This window comes from Aphelocoma coerulescens, chromosome 4 (genome assembly GCF_041296385.1).
Source record: "Aphelocoma coerulescens isolate FSJ_1873_10779 chromosome 4, UR_Acoe_1.0, whole genome shotgun sequence".
NCBI classification, from domain to species: domain Eukaryota; kingdom Metazoa; phylum Chordata; class Aves; order Passeriformes; family Corvidae; genus Aphelocoma; species Aphelocoma coerulescens.
The window spans coordinates 3,188,954-3,200,484 of record NC_091017.1 but is presented as its reverse complement, the minus strand read 5'-3'; the positions used below and the strand labels follow the sequence as shown (position 1 = coordinate 3,200,484).

Sequence of the window (11,531 nt, the reverse complement as noted above, 5' to 3'; positions counted from 1 at the left end):
AGAAATTTTTCCATCTGCTCTACTGGGAAGCAACAGCAATTAATTTTGAAAATATTTATAAATTTTGTTTTGCAATTACTCTGTGTTTTGGAATTATTTGTAAGCTACTAATTTCTGTAAATATTTATTTTTAGAAATAGCGATTTCTAAATGGATATTCCTAGAAATCACTATACATTAGGGGGAAAAAATTTACTTTTCCTCATTTGTGCAGCCACTCTTAAATCTCTTCAGAGAGGGAATCCCAGGATTGTGTTGGAAGGGACCTTCAAGACCATCTTGTTCTCACCCCCACCATGGGCAGGGACACACCTTCCACTATCCCAGGTTGCTCCAAGCTCCATCCAACCCAGCCTTGGACACTTCCAGGGATGGGGCAGAGAGGGAATAACAGAGGCAGCTGCTTCCCTGTTTTTGCCCTGGGTCTCATCCCGGGGGCTGGTCAGGCCCTGTCCCATCCGCACAGTTCAGAACCTCCAATTCACAGGTTCACCACACTGTTCCCCATTCCTTCAGAGACAGGGAAGAAGGGAAAAGCCAAACTCGGAACCATTAGTCCTGTTCTGATATCTCCAGAAAAATAGCTAGAATTTAGACCGTGATCTCATGGTGACTGCCCTTGTCGAGTTCAGAGGGAAGACCCTTGACTAACGAGGATAACGCACTGGGAAGTAGAGGAATTTCTGTTTACCCTAAGCCAACACCAAGGCTTCACCCCAGGATGTGCAGCCCTCTGGGTGCTGAGTGTTCACTAAGCCGCTCTGGGCACTGCTGGAAGTATCTAGCAGGCTTTTGCCATGGGCAGTGATGTTTGCCGTCAGGGCAGTCCCACCCCCATCCCGTTTATTCCAGAGGGATGCTTTGACAGGGTTTCATTATCCCCCGTGGGGCCCCTGACAAGCGAACAGGCTCTGAAGTGAGAGCAGTGGGAAGCATCCTGCAGCCCGGCTCTCTCACTCTCTCTGTGGTTCCCACTTCCAGGCAGGCTGAGCCCTTGGCAGACTGTCATCTCTCTGTCACTGCTCTGTCAGCTGCCTCCGGGGAACTGGGAATCAGACGGAAAGTACAGCTCTCACCAGCCAGCATCGGCATCGCCCTCCTCCTGCCTGACAGCAAATCCCCAGATCTTCCACGCGGGTTTATTATCCTTATCAGAGGTGTCTCCGTTGTGCAGGCAGTGATCCAGGGAGCAGGAGGGTTGCAGTGACACTCCAGAGGATGGTGGCAGGCTGGGGAATGAGACGTAGGTCAGTGCACAGGGCACGTTTGCCCTCGTTTGTACACAAGCTTTGACTTTGGGCTTTGGCCACTTAATTTCTCTGCAAATAAAGCCACAGACTGAAGGCACCATCCAGGTGTCAATCCCGACTGTCAAACAGCTACTCCACAGTGAAAATCCCAGCAGTGACCAGTGCTATGGGCTTCAAGGCCACATTAGATGGGGCTTGGAGCAACCTGGTCTAGTGGAAGGTGTCCCTGACCATGGCAGGGGGTTGGAACTAAATACACTTTAAAATCCTTTCTAACCCAGACCATTCCAGGATTTTATGATCTTTCAAGAACAAGCTTTTAGACCTTATTCCAGGAAGAAGAACTACAAATATGAGCTCAGGCATGTAAATATTCCCCACAAAGGTCCACACCTCCTGATGTTTTAACCACTCCTCCCCAAAAGCATCAGGTACTCTGCCCCAAACAGACTGTGAAGCCACCAGACCCCACTGGAGCACAGAGACGCACGGAGTGGCTGTGGAATGCGCTAAAGCAACAGGAAAATAGCTGCAATATCTGAAATTCCGGTCATTGTGGGAAACCTGCCAAAGCTCTCCGGCTCGGAACTCCCGCCCCATCCATCGTGAAGGCCTTGTGGCAGCACGTGTGGCAGATAAAAATCTCTGACGGCGCTTTACTTTTGAGAGTGCCATCCATCCCAAGCAAATGAACCTTTTCCTTACAATCCATCTGCTCCGGCTCCAGGATGTGGCAGAACACTCTGTAAATGGGGACGTGATGAAAATCATCTCCCACGGCGAAACTCCCCCGTTCCCTCGGCCACCAACACCCCCAGGCTCCCCTTCCTTGAGCAGCACAAAATCTATGGGCTGTGTTTGGATTTATTTATGTGCCAACTACCTTTCCCAGTACACCTTGTGCGGGAGGAAGAATGATTGGAATGACTGCTGTAATTGAGGAGCACAGTCCATTCTACTTCTTTGTTATAATCAGGAATTCTGACAAATCATTTTTCCCCAAGCCTCTGGCCGGTAAAATGATTTAAGACATCAGGATTTCAGCCAAGCAGGGTAAGAAAGGCCTTTTCCCAGCTCGAAGCAGTGGCCAGCACGGCCCCTCTGCGCCGCTGTTTATTATACACCTCATTTACTCTGATCTACAGCTAATACTGAACCAAAGCTCAAAGCCTGTGAAAGTCACATTTTCCTACATGAGGAAGGCAAGTTTGGCTCATCTGAAGCATGTCCTTCATCCCTACCCGGCATCATTTCACCTGGGCTATCCTTGCCTCCCTTCACTTAAAACTTTGGGTCTTGTATCATCTCTTCCCCAACCTACAGATCAAAAGGCTTGGAGCAGGATATTTCATATATTTACCCTTCCTAAAGATGAAAAAGATGGACCATCTTCTGTGTAATTTGGATAACACCTGGATTTCTCTAAGGCTTTTCTCCAGCCACACCAGCTCCTGCACTCCTTAATCTCCTCCCTGTAACTTTTCCACACTTTTTGTCTGTGCCACAGGGGATTTCTTACCTCTTTGTGCATCTTCATAAACCGGATGTGTCCGCAGCAGTGGAACTCCAGGAAACACAAGGCAAAATGACAAGGCTGCAAATCCATGTGCCTAATTTCACAGTCCGGTTCCTTGACATGGAAGACAGCCCTGTCTCCCTCGTGCATCCTCCAGCCTCGCAGGCCTACGCTGTTCAGCAATTTATATTCATCAACCACCTGACACACCTTTTTATGGATTAAACTTCCAGCCTGGAGCCTATTAAAACATCAACAGACAATGCAAAAGTTACTAAAAGCTCTAAAACCTCCCTCTGTCACTGCAGGTAACCAGCATCCTCTAACAGTGGTTTAATACACAGACAATACCTGCACCTGAAACATCTGGATTCACCTTGGAAGGGTGAGGATTTGGGGAATACCTCCACTGGAAGCAGCTGCAGCAGGAGAATCCGGTCCCCTGTGTTTCCTCTACCTTTTCTGTCCTCTCCCAGATGCCACCATGGCCCTGCAGCTTTGCAGCTCCTGCCTTTGCAGTTTTTCTAACAAGCTAAATCCTGCTGTGCGTGGAAGCCAGCCCCTGGAGCTTCAGGCTATGCCCAGGATGTGTTTTCGTCTCCTTTACAATAATTGTTCCTATATATAAGCAGTCAAATAGCACGCTCTGGTACAGGTAAATATCCCACTGTACTAATGAAACCTGAAGCAAAAAGCATTGCTAGAACAAACCACATATTTACAAACAAAACCAGGAGGAAATGGGTCCTGGGGGGAATCACAGGAATCATCCCACAATATACTGCACTGATATGGCATCATAGATTGTATATGGCTTAAATGGAAATAGGAAGCTGGAATTCAAACCCTTCACTTCTCTGAGGGGCTGATTCCTCTCTGCTGCTGAAAAAAGACCTGAGGTGCTCAACCTATAAAACCTGGAGTGCCTTTCCCCGTGTTTGTGGATTGAAATGCATCCGAAATCTCAGAAGAATCATTCCCATGAGGAACAAGGCCAAGCCAAGCAGAATTCCTTTTCAACATTTCAAGCACTAACTTGGTTTTTAATTTCTTTTTTAAGCTATTGCAGAATCCATTTGGGTTGAAGACAGATGTCACAGCAAAGCCATTAAACAATGCCAAGGATGCTCTGAGCAACCTCCAAAGTTGCCTTGAGGAGGTCAGGGTGCTAATTCATCAGGAACAACTTTATTTGTGATATCCGCTGATTTCTGCTCTGTGACTCATTCGTACCTTTCCTGAGTTAGGGATACACTGAGGAAAGGAATACACTGAAATCTTGAACTAGCAACTATCCTCCAGTACTTAGTAACAGATCATGTAATTTATTCCATACAATCTATGCTAATCTTGAAAGGGAAAATGTATGGAGAAAATTTGCTCATTTCCCACCCAGGAAGGCGAGAAATTCCTCCATTAAAAAACCAGGGGCTTAAAAACATTCCCACCTTAGAGAGAGAGGATGCAGCAGAATCAAGGGGTAAGACATGACCCTGCAGACCTTAAAATTATCCCTGCCTAAGGTCACCCTTGTTTGGCAAGACTGAGACGAGAGAAACTGGTGCCTTGGGGTTATGTGCGCATGCATGGCTGTTACTCCCACATCCAAAATAAATCCCTGCCTGCCCATCCTGGCTGTAATTTTATATCACATTTCCCTGCCATCACTGACTCCTTTCACAGCTGCATTTACATCCAGATTTTCTTTCCCTCAGATTTAAAGCTGCAGAGCAGCAGCGGATTAGGGAAACAAGGCCCGTCCTCGGCACAATGCAGGGGCTGCAATTTCATCCCCGGGATGGGGCTGCTCCACTTGAATCCTGCCTTTGTGCTGGGGGCACCAACGGGAACCTCTCCCCGATCCCTGAATCACCCCCTTGTATTCGGTTACAGACGGCACTCGGCACCATCCAGCTCCTTGCAAATCCACATCTCCGAGGGAAGGAAAGGCAGGACAGGGCTGGAGCAGGATACACCCAGAGCTGCACCTGTGTCATTTAGTCCCCCAACCTCCACTTCGGCAGTGGTGGCACCGTTCAAGCCTGCAATTAGTATTTGCCAGGCAGATTCCTTGTGAAAAAATTGCCATTTCCCATTCTCCTAAGGAAAAATAAATATTACCCCTTCTCTTTCCCCAGCCTTCAATCTCAAAGCCCGGCATATTAATGGCCGTGACTTTTGCTCCTGACAGCAGAGGCCTGGTTTTTCCCTCAGAGCCTTGCACAACCGAGGAGATGCAAATAGGGGAAATCAGCGGGAAAACACAGGTCCTAAACCTCAGGGATCCTTTGGGAGAAGGGCAACACGCAAAAGACTCCACTTGATTTATTATATTTATCAAGGAAAGGGGACAAGGAAAAGGATACTGCAGAAGGGGTCAAATCCCACTACATTATCTAATAATAATTATAATATAGAACACAGAACATCCAATAAAACCCCTTCCCAGGGAGGCAGCTCCAGCTCTCTGGGAGATGCCGACAATGTCGCTGTGCTTCCCTTCTTTTGTTGGTTTTTTTTTTTTTGGGGGGGGGAGGGTATTTGTTTGTTGATAGGGTTTTTTGAAGGTCGCAGAGCCGCAAGAGGCAGCAGAAAAACACTTTTCCCAAGGAGCGGGATGCTCCTTCCCGGCTTGCCGCGATCGCGACGCCAGGTGGCAGCGCAGCCCCAGCCACGGACTGCAGCGGGAACAAGGGGCGGATTGGAAAACGGGATAAAAAAAAGATGAAAAGGGGAAAAAGCGGTGGATGCCTAACAGGCTGTCCTACAGGGAAAGCAGCCCTGCTGCGGGAATAGCTCCAGTGGGATGCTTCAGCTTCTAGCCCTGGGAAAAGCAGCCCAAGGTGCCAAAGGGCTGGCACAGAGGACATGGATACATGGACACAGATGTAGGATGCTGACACATGTACAGGGATGCATACATTTGTTATTCTGCCTCGACCCCTCAAAAAACCACAAATCATCTTATTTCTAATCTGAAACACATATTAATGTAAACTTCAAATAATGCCATAAACTGGGATTTTGGGATCTCAAGTTAAACATCAGTCAGGCTGAGCAGCAGATTTTGGTTTGGTTTACGCCTTTTAAAATGCAATTTAAAAGCAAAACAGCACATTTGCTGAGGAAAGCCAGCCTTTGAAACAGATAGAGAGAAGCAAAGGTGATGCTGGGAAACACAGGGCTATTTCCAAGCCCAGAAATGCCCAGAAGTGGAAAAGGTTTTCCAGTCTGCATGGGAGGCAGGAGGGGCTGGCTGCAAGTTTATCAAGCTCCAGGGTAAAACTAAGAAGCATTTTCTTCCCGTAATACAATCAGAAAGCTATCAGCCTAAATCACAGAATGAATCATGGATCTACTGAACAGTTTGGGTGGGAAGAGACCATAAAGCCCATCTGATTCCAGCCCCTGCCATGGGGCAGGGACACCTTCCACTAGACCAAGTTGCTCCAAGCCTCATCCAACCTGGGCTTGGACACCTCCATGTTCTCCTGGCCAACTTCTACCCTTCCCTTTTTGCCTCACAGAATAACTCTTTGGCTAAAAGCACTTCCCAGGCCCTTTCTGCTGTGTAACCACAGCTCCTCCCAGCCTTTGTCTGTCGACAGGACTGAATGAGCTGGGAATTGGCCTCTCCTTCCCTGAAATTGATACCTTCAGTGTCAACAAACCGAGAGCAAGGCAGAGAGCAAAGAGCAGCACTCGAACGACTGAGTGCTGGAGCAGCCCATCCAGAGAGGGGCTGGGAAGTCTCCTTCCCTGGGGATATTCAAAGCCATCTGGACATAATGCTCTGGGGAGGGGAATTCCTGCCGAGCAGGGATTTTTCTGGGAGGTGGCTGTGTCTTCATATTTCTCACAGCGTGAAGCAAAGCATTAGGAGAAAAATGCAAATAAAGGCAGTGAGGAGAGTGAGGAGGCAGCAATGCTCCAGTAGTTGTGGGAATATTGGTGTTTATCTCAACTGAACTGCCCCTAAAATGTCAATAAGAACTGTACTGGCTTGCCTTGCATGACTGGTCTCTTGCCATGGATAATAAACTCTCACAGCACACCTGACACACCTTTCAATGGCCCTGCACTGGGCAGGGACTGCTCAGTGCTCTCACACAGCTCCACCCCTGAGAATCAATTGTTCTCCACCGGGAAGTTTCTGAACCTTGTGGATATGGGAGGCTGAAGGAACTCTCCCTTGGCACCCAGACTTTGCATGGACACTGAAGAGGGGCAACAACCTGGCCTACATTTCACACAGGTCATGGTGGTTCAGGTAATTCAGCCTCAAATATAGTTCAAACTGAGTTTGTAGGCTAAAGGCTTGAGAAATCAGCCTTAAAAGAGTGACTGGAATTACACACTGCTTAAATCCCTCCAGCCTGAACAATGATATTTTAACTTGGCCTGAACAGTTGGCCTCTGGTTGCCACCCACACAGCTCCTTTATTCCCCTCTCCCATACTGGGATATAGATCATCTTCCCAGTTGTGGTGTGAGAAAAGGGACCTCTCATCCCAGCACCCTGACCTTGAGGGCTCCTGCACGGCCCAGGGCACCTGCCTTCTCCTGCATCCCAGCCAGGAGCAGAAGAGAGGGATGTGAGAGCAGGACATGAAGGGCATCCATAAGGAGCCCCTACACAGAACACCCAAGGTCACCGAGTGTGTGGTGGGAATAGTCCTTCCTGTCCTGGAGCAGAATGGGGAAAACTGAGAGCACTGAAGACTGAACCATGAAAAAGCCTGGCCAGAGAAAGGCCACAGGGGGTACCTTCTGGGGAGGGCAATGACCTGGAAAAGGTGCAAGGACACGGCGGGAGCATGAGGCAGTGGACAGCCAGCACCACGAGGGGACAGCCCAGACATGAGCTCCTGAGAGCATCCACAAACACATTCCTCATGCCATAGGATGGATAAATAAAGGAGAAGGTCACACACTTGCCCTTCCTGCCTCACCCCTCAAGAATTCCCTCTGTGTCTTCTCTCCTACAGCAACTCTGCCAACACACTGAGGTGTGCCCTCGCCAGGGAAGCCACCCAGGTGGACATGTGGTGGCTCCTGTGACGCAAATAAGAGTTTCCAGCTTTCCCAACCTTTCCTGCCACACCCAGGGAAAGCAAGACCACCCAGAAGCTGTCCATAACAACACATCTGGTGAAATGGTTTGGGTCTGTGGAATATTTCCTGAAGATGCAGAAATGATCTAAGAAACTAGTAGCAAGGAAATTGGTTATGGGTCTGGGAATGATAACCTGTCCTAAAGTTGCTCTTGTATTATTTGATCAGTGATGACAATTTGTTACTTCCAAAAAGTTGTTTTACTTGTAATGTTACTTTAACCTTCTTAAATAAAAGTTATTCTTAAACACCCCCCTTCCCCTTAATTTTCTACAGCAATCCCATCAGGCTCCCATGGATAGGCTGGAATGTTTCCTGCTGTTACCTTGAGATGCTCTTCTCTTTACAGCCACTAAATGTACACTTAAAACACAAAACCCAAAGAAAAATAAAATTAAAGAAGCCAATGAATCTTTCAGGAATCCCAAGTGTCCCACACAGGTGTGGATTCGTTTGCCTTTTCGGGAAAAGCATGGATTCTCACAGTCCTGCCCCTCATTACATGTCACTCCTTACCCTTTGGTTTCTTCACTGCTCCGTCTGCTTTGTGAGGCAGCTCTGAAAGAGACAAACAAACAGGGAATGACCTCGGGTTTATTCCCATGGGGTTATTTTTAACCTGGATCTTCTCACCGGGTTTGTTTGTGGTGCAGCTCCACAAAAAGGAGATGAGTCTGCAAAAACAAGGAGCCATTTGCAGTCCACGGCAGGAGGAGTGGCCAGCGGGAGTGAGTCCTTAAAAAAGAATGGATAAAGCTCTTGTACCTGAGTAACAGGAGCAATGGGATCAGGGAAAAAAACTGTTCCCTTTGCTGTACCCAACCATCAATCACACTGCAAGTTCTTATCACTTCATCTAAAAAACCAAACTGTAGCATTTTTTTCTGGTTAAAGTAATGCAGATTTTAATTCATGCGTCTCCTTGTCACGCTTTTCCCAGCACCACCAAAAGACCCAACAGGGCCCCTTTTCCCAGACCAGAGGCTGCAGAGCCAAAACCAACAAAAAGGAAAAGCTAAATAAACATTTCTTTCATCAAGAAGCTCATAGGTGAGGCTTGAAGCGTTGAAAGGTCTTATCTGCGGTGAAATCCAATGCCCAAACTAAATCTCGGCTTGGAAACATTCCCTGGGGTGAGGCTGCCTCCACCCGAGAGCCAACAGAGCCGAGGCAGGACATAAGGGATACACAGGAGCTTTCCATACCAGAACTGGGATGGAGCTATTGGAACAGCTTCTGGCGGAGTTGCAGTGTCCTCAGGTGAGTTATCCTGGAAAGCAGAACCAGGAGGGCAGGAAAATGCCAAGGGGGCTTTGGGAAAGTGGCAAATCAACACCTGGCACATTCAGAAACTACACAGAGTAAAAATGCTGCTAGGAAAGGGTGATGCACCAAAAGGGGAAGATTCAGAAACATTTAGAGAAAGGTATAAAAGCATAGAAAAACAGGGCACAACAGAGGAGAGCATCTTACAAATACAGGCAAACGTGTTAATTCCTCACAGAACTCTATTTTCTCTACATATCTATTTGCTGTCTCTATTAAGTTTTCCTCAGTGGGCATCTCCTGGAGCTGAAAACTCTTATCCTTGCTCTAAATCTCACAGGAGGAGAAGATGGGAATTTATTCAAAGCCTCTATGTGATATTATCACGTGTCTGCTGCTTCATTTCAAGAAGCAAACGAGTTGCTTGTGTTTGGAATGAGAACAACTTCTTCCCATCAGGCTGTCACAGGAACTCAGTGCATCTTTTTGCACTGAGCATGGAAAATGACCAGGTGAGCTTTGGGGAGCACAAAGAACAGAGAGATGTCCATGAGGATGCTGAACATGTCTATGCCAACTGCAGCTCATGTCCAACCAGCCCCTTAATTCCAAGCATCCTCCCGACCTTTGCCCCTTCTAGTTTAAAACACCTGCTCTAATTTGGCATTGTCCTGTAACAGCAGCACACGCAAACACAAAAAATGCCGCTTGTATCTCTCCCAGGTTAATCATTACACTGCACAGCCCACTCGGTGCAACACTGTGTCAGGAGTAGTGGGACAAAGAACTCTTCCTTATGTCCAAAGAAACATCTCATTTTCACCTCCAGCCAGCCCTCTGGGATTTCCCAATCCCAGCTTCACCCATTTGTTTTCCAAAATTCAAGATTCTCTATAAAGGAGAGCACTGTCTATATTTATGTGTATGTGAGCTACACTCCTCACAAGTAACCTCCCCACTTTATGACATCTAGCAAGACTTGTTTCCCTAACAAACTACACCTGTAGATACTAAATTAAAATTTTGACAGTTAGCTTGTCCTAAGTGATTCTTAAATACATAGGAAGCTAATAAAACATTTATAATAATATAAAACTCTGGTAAAATTTGATCACTACGTGACAGAATCACGGGGGAACAAGATGAACAGGTGCACAGTAAAACAACTCTATTACTATCATTACAGAAATATACAAATTGAGATTACTTTAGTCTCTTAGTCTGGAATAAAAGTGTGTATACGTGTTCCCTCCATTAAGATTATTTGACCGCCAAAAATCTTGGTGCTCATCTGCAAAAGTCAGAGTCTCTGTTGTTTCTTGCCTTAGTAACCATTCCCCACCAGTTCTTCCACCCATTATTTCATTAAAATATAATTATACCAACATTAGAGAGTTAATTAACGCTCTGAGCAGGGCAATTGTGCTCTGTAAGTCAGTGCTTCTGTTTTGCACAGACCAGCACTCCTTACCCCATGGAAGGCTGGTGTTTGTGCCTCAAAAACCCGTCTGACACACTTGAATCCTTCAATCCCAGCCCATGTTGTTCTTTTAAGGAGCAATTCCTAAATCAGCTCAGTAACAACCCAAGGAAGGTTTGGTATTCTTGATCTGTTCATTTCCTTAACTACTGCATAGTACCTCAATAACATAAGCCTCATGTACATAAACAAGTGGCTGATTCTATCCCCCTACTCTAAGAGTAAATTGCAAAATAGGAATTTCCAAGACGTCCCTAAATACTGTTCAACCTTCCATCCCTTCACTATATGAGGAATACAATCTTTTCTATCCAATTTTTGTTCCATTACCAGGAATGCACAACATTGTGTGTTTCGTTATTTTACAGTGAAATGACATTCAGCATTTGCTGGCTTTTTTTTGAGAAAACACACACATCTGTAAATAAATCAGGTTTGTAACTTTTAAAAGGTGTCATTATCATTAGGATAAGTAAGGCTCAACTGTGGTATTTTCCAACCAGTGGCAGAGCACTGTCTTAGAAGATGAATTCAGTTTCTTTTCGGTGTCTTCTCTGCTCAGTGCATGATAACTAATATTGATCAGAGGGGTGACTAAAGCCCCAGACCCGGTACTGGGATGCAGTCTGGAGTTAAACATGTATTTTTAAACACTTTTTAAAACAGCCATCTGGCTGATTTCAACATTGGCTGGGCACCAACAGCAATCACTGCTAGATTCTGTGTCTGAAACACAGGAACAATTTGCTTGCTGTGGGAGAGAGGGGATTGAGATAACTACAGTAACAGCTCATGCTTGAACTTAGAAGAAAGTTGAAACACAACAGGTATTTCTAGAGATGAGGTGGATCAGACTCATCATGAATTTGGCAATACAATTAACGCAGCAACTGCCTCTTCTTGC

General features: G+C 46.4%; 1 long non-coding RNA gene across 1 annotated transcript; it reads right to left on the bottom strand.

The window, feature by feature from the left end:
- Window positions 1–548: 548 nt before the first annotated feature.
- On the bottom strand, window positions 549–10,374 carry LOC138109322 (uncharacterized). Its single transcript, XR_011150400.1, has 3 exons — window positions 8,398–10,374; window positions 2,770–3,007; window positions 549–1,229 (listed from the first exon to the last, which is right to left on the bottom strand). It is a non-coding gene; the product is annotated as an uncharacterized lncRNA (long non-coding RNA).
- Window positions 10,375–11,531: the final 1,157 nt, after the last annotated feature.